The following is a 12,604-nucleotide window of genomic DNA, read 5'->3' as shown; positions in this document are numbered from 1 at the left end:
CATTCCAGAAGAACAGAGTGCCTTGCTGTTGTGTGCATATGTGCGTATGTTGTAAAGGAAAATTGTGGATTTGTTAAGCTTTCATCTTTAAAATCACTTTCCAACGCAGCAAGCAAGCCCTCATTGCTTGGCAGGGACTTGGCATTTGGTTTTGTTGACCCAGGTGATGCGCAGAAAGGAGAATTAAAAACACTCTGAAGGTCTAGATTAATCTAGATCACCATGAAAGAAGAATATTTGATGGACAGTTTAAGAGAACAAAAGATGGTAGAAGGTACTTGACCTAAGAGGAACTTAGTTTGGAGACAGTGTTGTAGGGTAGAGAAGAGAAATGTCCCAACAGCTTGTTGGATCATAGGAGAGAGATGGGGAAAGAAACTTTGAGGTTATTTCCTGTGCGAGATGAACAAAAACCCCTTGTGACAGTGGGTTCAGCCTCGGCAGTAGAGACGCACATTGTTTTTCAACTATTCTGGACTTCATATTTGTGTTTCTGTGACTGACACAGCATGTTGAACCTGGCTTTAAGGCTGCCGGTCTTTGTGCAGCTGACACCAAACCATCAACTGGGAAAGGCCTCCCAATAATCTGAATTACTACCCGAGCGAAGGTGTCACCCTACAGATAACGAGTGTCCTCACTTCTACTGAGAAGCAATTTTCCAACCGGGAGTTTCACCACGCATGAATTTCCAGGGCAAATGCAACGGTGGAGATTCCTAAGCAAACGGAAGGGATGACATAGAGGTGGAGGCATCCTGACAGAAGGAGACAGAGGGGAGAGCTCCTCCCTGTCTCATAGGCAACTGAGTGTTCCTGAAAAGAGCAACTGCTTCCGAAGGCGCAGAAGGATGGAAAACAGGGAAAGTGCCGGCTTTCTGGGAAGGGACCAGGTTCTGCCTTGGTACAGTGAGTTCCACCCCTTAATTGTGCTTAATTGATCTTGATTCTCTCCTGCTGTCCCGCTGGCATCTTTCAATACTAACAGATAGTTAATTTCCACCTTTCATTTGGCTTTGTCCTTGGAAAAACTAGTTCACCCTTTCCCCTCATCTTTACTGGTGAACCACTCAGGCCACGAGTGACACTGTCAGGTGCCCTCGTTCCTTGGCCCTGAGGGACACGGTTCAGGAAGCAGCCCTTACAGTCGCCAACCCTGACCCCTAAATTACGTCCCTTCTTGCCCAGTCCCCCTACCACACAAAAGAAATTTGTGAATTTTTTACCTAAGTTAATTATTGATGTCCTGACCACAGATGAAGAGAGGATTCTTTTATTTCTCTACATCCAAATAAGTTACTTAAAATTTTCTTCCTAAACTTCACCAACAGGGTTATACTTCTGTTTTTTTTTTTTTCAGAAGATATACTGTTCTGATAAGAGTACCAGGGAATCACCAAAGGTAAGTACTAGCAAGATGGGAATTTGGGCAAAAGACCCTTCCTCGAGGCCCTCAGCCCTGTCTGACAGAGAGAGAAGACGATAAATATTTCTAAATAAGGGATAAAATCCAATGCAAGTCATTCCAGAAGAGCCCCATATGGTGCACAAGACAGAAGGCTTGTGTGCTGAGCAAAGCACATAGATTCTGGAAATCAGAAATGAAGGCCCCACAAAACAGGTCATGCCTCATAATCAGACTCCAAACCACATTTCAATATGCATTGACGGCTCATAAGCATGTCTGTTAAAAGCGAATTCAATTCTCACCTCAGCATGGATCATATTTGTGCTGTAGCTAAACAGCTTGGTCTGAAGAGTGATGTCATGGAGCATATGTTATTCAATTATAACAGCATCTTCTGATCTGAGCAAGAAATGAGAGAGAGACGCACGTCTGAACTCACTTGGGAAGCATTTATATGCAACATTACTACCCTATACAAAGGCAGCTAGCATTGTCACAGGGTTGTAAACAATAGGTTCAGAAGTAGGAAAATAAATTTTCTTGCTTCCTTCCAGGGCACGGTTTTTCTAACTTGGTCCTATTGACATATGGGGCTAGATAATTCTCTTTTTTTAAAAAAAAAGACTTGATTTTTTAGAGCAGTTTTGAGTTCACAGCAAAACTGATCAGAAAGTACAAAGAGTTCCCATTTACCCCTTCCCTGCCATAATTCTTTTTTTGTAGGGAGCTGACATATGCATTGTAAAATGTTTAGCATGGTCCCTGGCCTCTGTCCTCTAGATGCCCGTAGTATCCCCCAAATGTGAAAAACACAAATGTCACTGGACATTGCCAAAGGTCTTCTGGTGGACAAATTCATCCTTGGTTGAAAACTACTGTTTCAGAGTTTGACCTTCCCCCTACAGGAGAAATAGAAGCTAGATTCTGTCTTCAAGTGTCTTAAGAGGCATCATTTGAGCCCTAGTTGACTAAAACAGAAGAACGTGGCTAGATGTTTTATATTTATTTAATCTCTTCAGACAAAACAAACTGATTATAAATATTAGAGAAAGACAAGACAATTGGGTCGGGGAGAAATTATCGCAGGGAGGAGACCAGAGATGAGACTGCCCGCAGGAGTCATCGTGCGTTTCTCCAGCCTTGCATATTCACATGTGTGATACACTTAAAAGAATTCTTAAAGAATTGATTGGACTCGGGGTTCCAATTCACAGGAACAGAGCTCACAAGAGATTAGTAAACAGAGCAACCGAACTATTTGTTAATTGGCAATGAGAAACATTCTGAAAAGAACGGAACATCACATTGGCTGTATCAGTCCCCTCCAGTAGCTTAGCTACAGTGGAAACTGAATTCCAGAGGGTGCCCAGTGAGCACGGAATCGAGACATGTAATCTGACAGTTTGAAGCCTCTGATGCCTGTCTCCACACGGGGACCCTCCCCCTGCCCGGGCAGCTCTGGGCAGGGGCACGTCTGAGTCAGTGCTCCCAAGGCTGATGGGCCAAGGAAACGTCAGAGAAGCGTGCTAAAACTCAGATCCATGGCTCCACTGCTAGAGATTACGATTTAGTGACACTGAGGTGGGGCCTGGTCACCAACGTTTTTAACAAGCACCCCAGGTGCTTGAGAAACACTGAACTCTGGTCACCTTTGTAACTGCCCTTCTGTCTCTGCTTCGTAGGATTCTGCCCAGTCGTGCCCTGGTCAGCACAGTCTTTCACCCTGTTGACACCTTCACAGGTTGCAGTAAAGACGGCCAGCCTGGAAAACTCTGTCTCTGTAGGTGACAATCAAAAGTTCAGTACAACTCCCTTATTTTCTTACCGGGAACAGACAGCAGCAGGTGGGGACAGCACAGCCTCAGCCCCAGGTGACACCTCACGAACTAAAAATTGTTCTCCATAAAATATTGTGTTTTTGTTTGTTTGTTTTGCGGTACGCGGGCCTCTCACTGCTGTGGCCTCTCCCGTTGCGGAGCACAGGCTCCGGACGTACAGGCTCAGCGGCCATGGCTCACGGGCCCAGCCGCTCTGCGGCATGTGGGATCCTCCCGGACCGGGGCACGAACCCGTGTCCCTTGCATCGGCAGGCGGACTCTCAACCACTGCGCCACCAGGGAAGCCCCATAAAATATTGTTGAAGGCAATTCACTTGAAGGAAGGACATTCCTCTCTCTTAAGCAGATTGAGACTTTTCTGTTGTTGGTTTCAGGTTATTGGTTTTAGTGATATTACAAACGGGAGAGCAGATCTTACATGCTGGGTCGCGGGCATCTCCACTTCTCTCCCAGGCCCCCAGTTACTAAACAAAAAGCTCTGTTTCTCATATTAAAAACCCATCTGTTCATTCGCTCTAGAAACATTTATTGAATGTTTATGGCGGGGCAGCTGCAATTTTCAGGTTTCGAGACATAAAATGAGTTGTAGGCCTAGGACCAGGAGGGAGCAGAGAAGTGAGCACAGGGTCTCTGGGTGCCAGGAGGGAGTAAGACGTGGGTTAGGAGGTGGGGGGAGGGGCAGGGCTACTCAGAGCCCGTGACAGCTGAGCCGAACGGAGAGGTGGAGAGACGCTCACAGCAGATCAGGGAAAGACAGCACGCCAAGGAAGGAGAGGCCCCTGCGAGGACAAAGCTGAGTGAGGGAGCCCGGTGCTTCCTGAGACCCCCAGGTACTGGTTTGGCTGGAGCGTGGGTGCACCAGGGATGTGGGATAGAATGGCGTGGGTAAGCAGAAGCCACCCATCAAGGATCTTGTACAGAATACTGAGGATGTTTGACTCTGTGTGACAGTGAGGACACGAGTCCTTAGGTGTTTTTAAGCAGAGGAAAAGGACATGATCCAGTTCATGTTTCAGAGCACTCTCCCTGTGGCCAGGAAGAGGTTTCGGAGTGAGAGACTTGAGCAGGGTTGAAAGTTTGTCATGTGTCGGAGAGCACGGGCAAGGGGAAGACACAGGATCACCTAGGGGTGTTGAGCCTATTGCTGCAGGTTTTTAAAAGTTTAAATGCTTTGAACAATCCATTTGTTTGGGGGACTTTTTCTGGCAGTGTGCAGAAGTCCAGTTGTATAGCACAGAAAGATGGTGGGTGAATTAATTCACGGTTGTCACACATAATTTTTGTTTAAATCGTGGGGGTGAGAATTTGTAGGTTTAAAGAAGAGATGTGGTAGAAGAGGTGATGGAAGGAAAGAAGAGGGAGGGTCTGATCTACGAGGCCTTCATGAATTTGAGGTTAAAATGCTGGGGAAATAGGCTGTGATAGAGGAGTACTGAAGAGCAACTCTGTACAGGCAGAACAATTCCAGCTGACAAGTCAAAACTGTGTATGACCTTCACGGGAAATCCACGTGGTAGGGACATTTTGGGGTAACTTCCTAATCCACTACTCACCGCCTTCCTTCTCCTACCCCTGAAGCTACAGTGAATAGGATGCAGGACCCTGTTTTCACAGTGCTCATACTGTGGGACCATCGACTAACTGGACCCATCAGTGTCTCACTCCTGAAGACGTAAAATCAGAGTGTCACAGTTTCGCTTGCACTCCGGTGCTGTGGTGTGTCGTCATCTTTGCCAGTATCATCTAGTTCAGCAGAGAGAGCTGATTGAGAGAGAGACAGAGAGAGTGAAAACAGAACTGACAGCCCTTATCGCCACGAGACGGAAACTCCGTTTTTCCCAATGGCCCTCCAGTTCTCAGTCTATTTCCTTGGATGTCTTTTTTACAATTGGTTTTGTGAGCTGGTCCTGAATAATATCATTCCTTAAGAAAAAAAAGGCTCACCCACACTCATAAATTAAGCAGTTCATATCTAAACATTATTCACTCATGGGATTGGCTAAAGTGTTACCATTCAGTACAGGTTCAAGGGTCTGGGAATTCAGTCCCCCTCTGGACAGTCCCCTCCTAACAACAATTTTACCCTTTATGTAAAGGGCAGAGTGAAGCTTTAGCTGTCTATTCACAGCCATCTACATCTTCTGCTCCAGGACGTGGAGAAAAAATGAAAGAAAAGGTACAGAAAATAGAGAAAGAGTAGTCTCATATTCATTTAGAAAGGAATAGGAATTGGAACCATCTTTTTGAAGGACAGTTTGGCAACATCTTATAAACATTTCTTTTTTATTCTTTATTTTTTTATTTTAATTTTTTTTGGGTTTGGGGGCCTTTCACTGTTGCGGCCTCTCCCGTTGCGGAGCACAGGCTCCGGACGCGCAGGCTCAGCGGCCATGGCTCACGGGCCTAGCCGCCTCGCGGCACGTGGGATCTTCCCGGACCCGGACACGAACCCCCGTCCCCTGCATCGGCAGGCGGACTCTCAACCACTGCGCCACCAGGGAAGCCCAGATGTGTGACTCTTTTATTTTGCAATGAGAAGCTTGTACATCTCAATCTCCTCACCCAATTCTTTCCTCCCCCTACCTGCCTCCTTTCCAGGAAAAAACTTTTGGTTCTCTGTATCTATAAATGTTTCTGTTTTGTTATATTTGTTCATTTGTTTTGTGTTTTAGATCCCACATATAAGTGAGATCCTACAGTGTTTGTCTTTCTCTGTCTGACTTATTTCACTTAGCTTAATGCCCTCTAGGTTCATCCATGTTTCCAAAGATAGCAAGATTTCATTCTATTTTTATGGCTGAACAATATTCCATTTTATATGTATATGTATAACTTCTTTATCTGTACATATCTGTTGATGGCCATTTAGGTTGCTTCTCTATCTTGGCTATTTTAAAGAATGCTGCAATGAACATAGGGGTGCATATATCTCTTCTAATTAATGTTTTCCTTCTCTTTGGATAAATACTCAGGGTTGGAATTGCTGGACCTTGAGGTCATTCTTTTATAAGTTTTGAGGACCCCCCCCCCCATACTGTTCTCCATAGTGGCTGCACCAATTTACATTCCCACTAACAGGGCACAGGGCTCCCTTTTCTCCACATCCTCACCAACGCTTGTTATTTCTTGTCTTTTTGGTAATAGTCCTACTGACAGTGGTGAGGTGATATCTCATTGTGGTTTTGATTTGCATTTCCCTGATGACTGGCAATGTTGAACATCTTTTCATGTGCCTATTGGCCATCTGTATGTCATCTTTGTAAAAACGTCTATTCAGGGGCTTCCCTGGTGGCCCAGTGGTTGAGAGTCTGCCTGCCGATGCAAGGGACACGGGTTCATGCCCCGGTCCGGGAAGATCCCACATGCCGCAGAGCGGCTAGGCCCGTGAACCATGGCCGCTGAGCCTGCATGTCCGGAGCCTGTGCTCCGCAACGGGAGAGGCCACAACAGTGAGAGCCCTGCGTACCGCAAAAAAAAAAAAAAGGAAGAAAAAGAAAAATGTCTATTCAGATCCTGTACCCATTTTTTAATCAGGTTTTTTCTTTTCTTGATGTTGAGCTTGCATGAATTCTTTGTATAACTTGGATATTAACCCTTTATCAGGTATACTGTTTACAAATATCTTCTCTCAGTAAGTGGCTTTTTCAGTTTGTTGATAGTATCCTTTGCTGCACAAAAGCTTTCTAGGTTGATGTAGTCCTTTTTTCTTTTTTTTTGCTTTTGCTTCCCTTGCCTGAGGAGACATATGCAAAAAAATATTACTGAGATGAATGTCAGAGAGCTTACTACCAATGTTTTCTTCTACGAGTTTTATGGTTTTGGGTCTTACATTTAAGTCTTTAATTCACTTTGAATTTGTTTTTGTGCATGGTATGAGAGAGTAATCCAGCTTGGTTCTTCTGCACTTAGCTCTTCACTTTTCCCAATAGTATTTATTGAAGAGACTGTCTTCCCCGTTATATATTCTTGCCTCCTTTGTCATAGATTAATTCTCATATAAGTGTGGATTCATTTCTAGAATCTCTATTCTGTTCCATTGATCTATGTGTCTCTTAGTGCAAGTACCATACGGTTTTGATTGCTGTATTTTGAAGTCATGGAGTGTGATACCTCCAGCTTTGTTCTTTTTCAAGATTGTTTTGGCTAATTTAGTCTTTTTGTATTTCCTCAGTAAATTTGTTTTCTATGTAAATTTTAGAATTATTTGTTCTAGTTCTGTGGAAAATATCATTGATGTACTGATGGGGATTGCCTTTGGCAGTATGGTCATTTTAACAATATTGATTCTTCCAATCCATGAGCATGATATATCTTTCCAAATCTTTCTTTTGTCTTCAATTTCTTTCATAAGTGTCTTATAGTTTTCCAATTATATGTCTTTGCCTCCTTATTTAGAGTTACTCCTAGGTATTGTATTCTATTTGATGCAATTGAAAATGGGATTGCTTCCTTAATTTCTCTTCCTGATAGTTCTTTGTTAGTGTATAGGAATACAACAGATTTCTGTATATTAATTTTGTATCCTTAAACTTCACAAAATTCACTGATGAATTCTAATACTTTTTTGATGGTGCCTTTAGAATCTGTGTATAGTATCATGTAATATGCAAATAGTGACAATTTTACTCCTGCTTTCCAATTTGGATTCCTTTTATTTCTTATTCTTGTCTGATTGCTGTGGTTAGGACTTCCAACACTACGTCAGTCTCCAAAGACTGAACCAGGAAGAAATAAAAAATATAAATGGATAAATTACCAGTAATAAAATTGAATCAGTAATAAAACAACTACCAATAAACAATGGTCCAGTACCAGGTGGCTTCACAGATGAATTGTACCAAATATTTAGAGAAGAGTTAACACATATCCTTTTCAAACTATTCCAAAATATTTCAGAGAAAAGAATACTTCCAAACTCATTCTAAGAGGCCAGAATCACCCTGATACCAAAACAAGACAACGATATCACAAAAAAAAGAAAATTACAAGACAATATCACTGATGAACATAGATGCAAAAATCCTCAGCAAAATATTAGCAAACTAAATTCAACAATACATTAAAAGGATCATACACCACATGTGGACACAGGTGGGGAAGGGAAGGGTGGGATGAATTGGGAGATTAAGTTTGACATAAATAAACTACTATGTGTAAAATAGGAAAAAAAAAAAAAAAGGATCATACACCATGATCAAGTGGGATTTATACCAGGGATGCAACAATGGCTCAATAGCCACACTCGATCAATGTGACACACAACGTTATCAAATTGAAGAATAAAAACCATATGATCATCTCAGTAGATGCAGAAAAAGCTTTTGACAAAATTCAACATCTTTTTATGGTAAAAACTCTTCAGAAAGTGGGTGTAGAGGGAACATACCTCAACATAATAAAGGCCATGTATGACAAACCCACAGCTAACATCATACTCAATGGTGAAAAGCTGAAGGCATTTTCTCTAAGATCAGGAACAAGACAAGGATGTCCACTCTTGCCACTTTTATTCAACATAGTTTTGGAAGTCCTAGCCTCAGCAATCAGACAAGAAAAAGAGATAAAAACAATCTAAATTGGAAAAGAAGAAGTAAAACTGTCCCTGTTTGCAGATGATGATACTATACATAGAAAATCTTAAAGATGCCACCAGGAGACTACTAGAACTCATCAATGGATTCAGGAAAGTTGCAGGATACAAAATTAATATACAGAAAACTGTTGCATTTCTATATACTAACAACAAACTATCAGAAAGAGAAATTAAGGAAACAATCCCATTTACCATTTCATCAAAAAGAATAAAACACATAGGAATAAACCTACCTAAAGAGGTAAAAGACCTGTACTCTGAAAACTATAAGATAGTAATGAAAGAAATTGAAGACAACACAAACATTTGGAAAGGTATACTGTGTTCTTGGATTGGAAGAATCAATATTGTTAAAGTGACCATATTGCCTAAGGCAATCTACAGATTCAATGCAATCCCTGACAAATTACCAATGGCATTTTTCACAGAACCAGAAAAAAATAATGTTAAAATTTTTATAGAAACACAAAAGACCCTGAATATCCAAAATGATATTAAGAAAGAAGAACAGAGCTGGAGGAATCATGTTCCCTGACTTCAGACTATACTACAAAGCTACAGTCATCAAAACATAGAGTACTGGCACAAAACCAGAAATATAGATCAATGGGACAGGATAGAAGGCTCAGAAATAAATCCATATACTTATGGTAAATTAATCTATGACAAAGGAGGCAAGAATATACAATAGAAAAAAAGACAGTCTCATCAATAAGTGGCGCTGGGAAAACTGGACAGCTACATGTAAAAGAATGAAATTAGGACATTCTCTAACACCATATACAAAAATAAACTCAAAATGGATTAAAGAACTAAATGTAAGACTGGAAACCATAAAACTCCTAGAGGAAACACAGGTAAGACACCATTTGACATATATCATAGAAATAATTTTTTTGGATCTGTCTCCTAAAGCAAAGGAAATAAAAGCAAAAACAAACAAATGAGACCTAATTAAACTTAAAAGCTTTTGTACAGCAAAGGAAACCATCAACAAAATGAAAGACAATCTACTGAATGGGAGAAAATATTTACAAATGACATGATTGTTAAGGGGTTAATATCCCAAATAAATAGCTAATACAACTCATCATCTAAAAAACCAAAAACCCAATTTAAAGAACAGGCAGAAGAACTTTATAGACATTTTTCCAAAAAGGACATGCAGATGGCCAACAGGCACATGAAAATATGCTCAACATCACTAATCACCAGGGAAATGCAAATCAAAACAACAGTGTCACACCTGTCACAATGACTATTATCAAAAAGAACACAAATAACCATAATTGGCAAGGATGGAGAGAAAAGGGGACTCTTGTACACTGGTGGTGGGAATGTAAACTGGTGCAGACACTGTGGAAAACAGTATGGAGGTCTCTCAGAAAACTAAAAATAGAGCTACCATATGACCCAGCAATTCCATTTCGGGATATACATCTGAAAAAAGCAATAACTCTAATTCAGAAAGATACATGCACCCCAATGTTCACAGAGGCACTAGTTAAAATAGCCAAGATGTAGAAGCAACCCAAGTATCCACTGACAGATGAATGGATAAAGGAGATGTGGTACATATATACAATGGAATACTACTCAGCCATAAAAAGGATAAAATTTTGCCATTTGCAACAATGTGGACGGACCCGGGGGGTATTATGCTTAGTGAAATAAGTCAAACAGAGATAGATAAATACTGTATGTTATCACTTATGAATGGAATCTAAAAAATAAAACAAATGAATGGGTATAACAAAACAGAAACAGAATCACAGACATAGAAAACAAACTAGTGGTTACCAGTGGTGAGAGGGATGGGGGTGGGGCAAGATAGGGGTAGGGATTAAGAGGTACAAACTGGTATGTATAAAATAAATAAGCTATAAAGAGATACTGTACAACACAGAGAATGTAGCCAATATTTTATAATAAATTTAAATGGAGTATAATCTATAAAAATATTGAATCACTCTGTTGCACACCTGAAACTAATATAACTAATATAATATCAACTGTACTGAATTTTTTAAAAAGATTTTAAAAAAAGAAGTCTACAGTTTCTTTAGGTAGACCTGACTTAGGGCCACTAAATCTGATTTTTGACCAGTAGATACAGAGGGGTTTGTTCCCATGTTTTTCTCCCACAGACATCTGTTGCAGGAAACAACTGGTAATTTGTTTTAAAAAATAATTTTCAGCTTTCTTATGTTTCATCTCATTTAGCACTAGTCTCACCTTGTACCTTCATTCTGACTTTACGCAAAACATACTGGACTTTACAATGAATGTGCTTGTCTAACCTGCACTGAATTTTTCACCATGTGACTCTTTTCCAATCATGGCTTCACAATAAGAAGTCCTCAAAGCTTTTGCTTGAACAATGGCCAAACTCAAATCACTGATTTTCATCCCGAAACCATACACTAAACATCCTTCCTTCTTGGGCCCATATTTACAAAGAAATACAAATGTGTGAAGATCAATAGTTGTAATTCAGTTATTGTCAAAGATCAGTTCTTTTGTACTATTTTAAAGCACTGAGAATAGTTTTCTTTAATTTACTTTCCTGTCCAGATGAGTATTGCCTTTGTAAGTGGTCTCATAGGAAATGCATTTAGACTTAGTTCAAAGATGCATCCAATGATCAATAAGAACGTCAGTCCACAACTTTATAGTATAGATAAACTCCCTCAGTAAAACGTATTTCCTCCTCTTTCATTCACTTTGCTCCTTCCCTGCTCTGCATTTCCAGGGGCCCCCTGGTGGCCTGAGGACACAAGAAGGGAGCTGTTGACCAGGCAGAGGTCAGGTCATCAAGTAAGTCTGGGGAAAGGGCCCTCTGAGGAGGTTTGACTACATCTCTGCTGGTTGCTAGCCTGAGACTAAGATGTTAATTGTGATTTGGGGAAGGAGGCTTAGTTCACACTAATCCTTCCTGGATTTTCCAATTTCTCCACGTTCACAAAAATTAGTGTTTAAATGTCTTTTCTAAGAGAACTCAAATTTTGTTAAAAATTTAAAGAAATCAGAGGCTTCTGGGTAAGGCAAGATCCAGAAAAATCAGACTATTTTAGCCAATAGCTCATACATTTTCATGATGTAACAAGATCATGAAAGTTCAGTGTTCTTACCCTAGGTTACCCTTTTTTTTTTTTTTTTTAACAGCAGGAAGTACTCATCAGCTAAGGATGATGAGATTCTTATTTTCTCAGTTGGCCTTTGTACGAATCCATAAAAATGTACCCCGTTCCTATGATTCCCATCTTATTCCCAACTCTTGCTTCTCCCTCTGTCTCTGTTCTCTATTTCCTCTGCCTGATCTTACTTAAACTGATATTATAGGCCTGCAGCCCCACACATCAAATTTCTTTATTCTCATGGAAACTTGAATTGGTGACTGTCAATTGCTCTCAGTCTTATTATAAGTGAAATTGATTCTGGATTTCTAAATTTCTCCTCCTACAAAGGGTGATCTTAGATCTCTAGTCTTTTATATGTTATTGCTCTGTCCGATGGCCTTTTTAAAGATTTGTAGACTTTTACAGTAAATCTCTTATTGCTCACTTAAATGTGATGGTTATGTGTTTAATCATTAATGGTTATACCAAGCAATCTCATATGTATGTAAGATACGTATGTCTTATATACATATTTAAAACAAACAAACAAGCCATTCCACCCATGTTTGACTGTGTAGCTTAGAGGTTTTGTGTTTAGAGTTCAATCTCCCAGCATCAAGCTAAACTGGAAATTCGCAATCCTACTA

The sequence above is a fragment of the Orcinus orca genome, chromosome 12, assembly GCF_937001465.1.
Source record: "Orcinus orca chromosome 12, mOrcOrc1.1, whole genome shotgun sequence".
NCBI classification, from domain to species: Eukaryota; Metazoa; Chordata; class Mammalia; order Artiodactyla; family Delphinidae; genus Orcinus; species Orcinus orca.
This window is presented reverse-complemented; position numbering follows the sequence as displayed.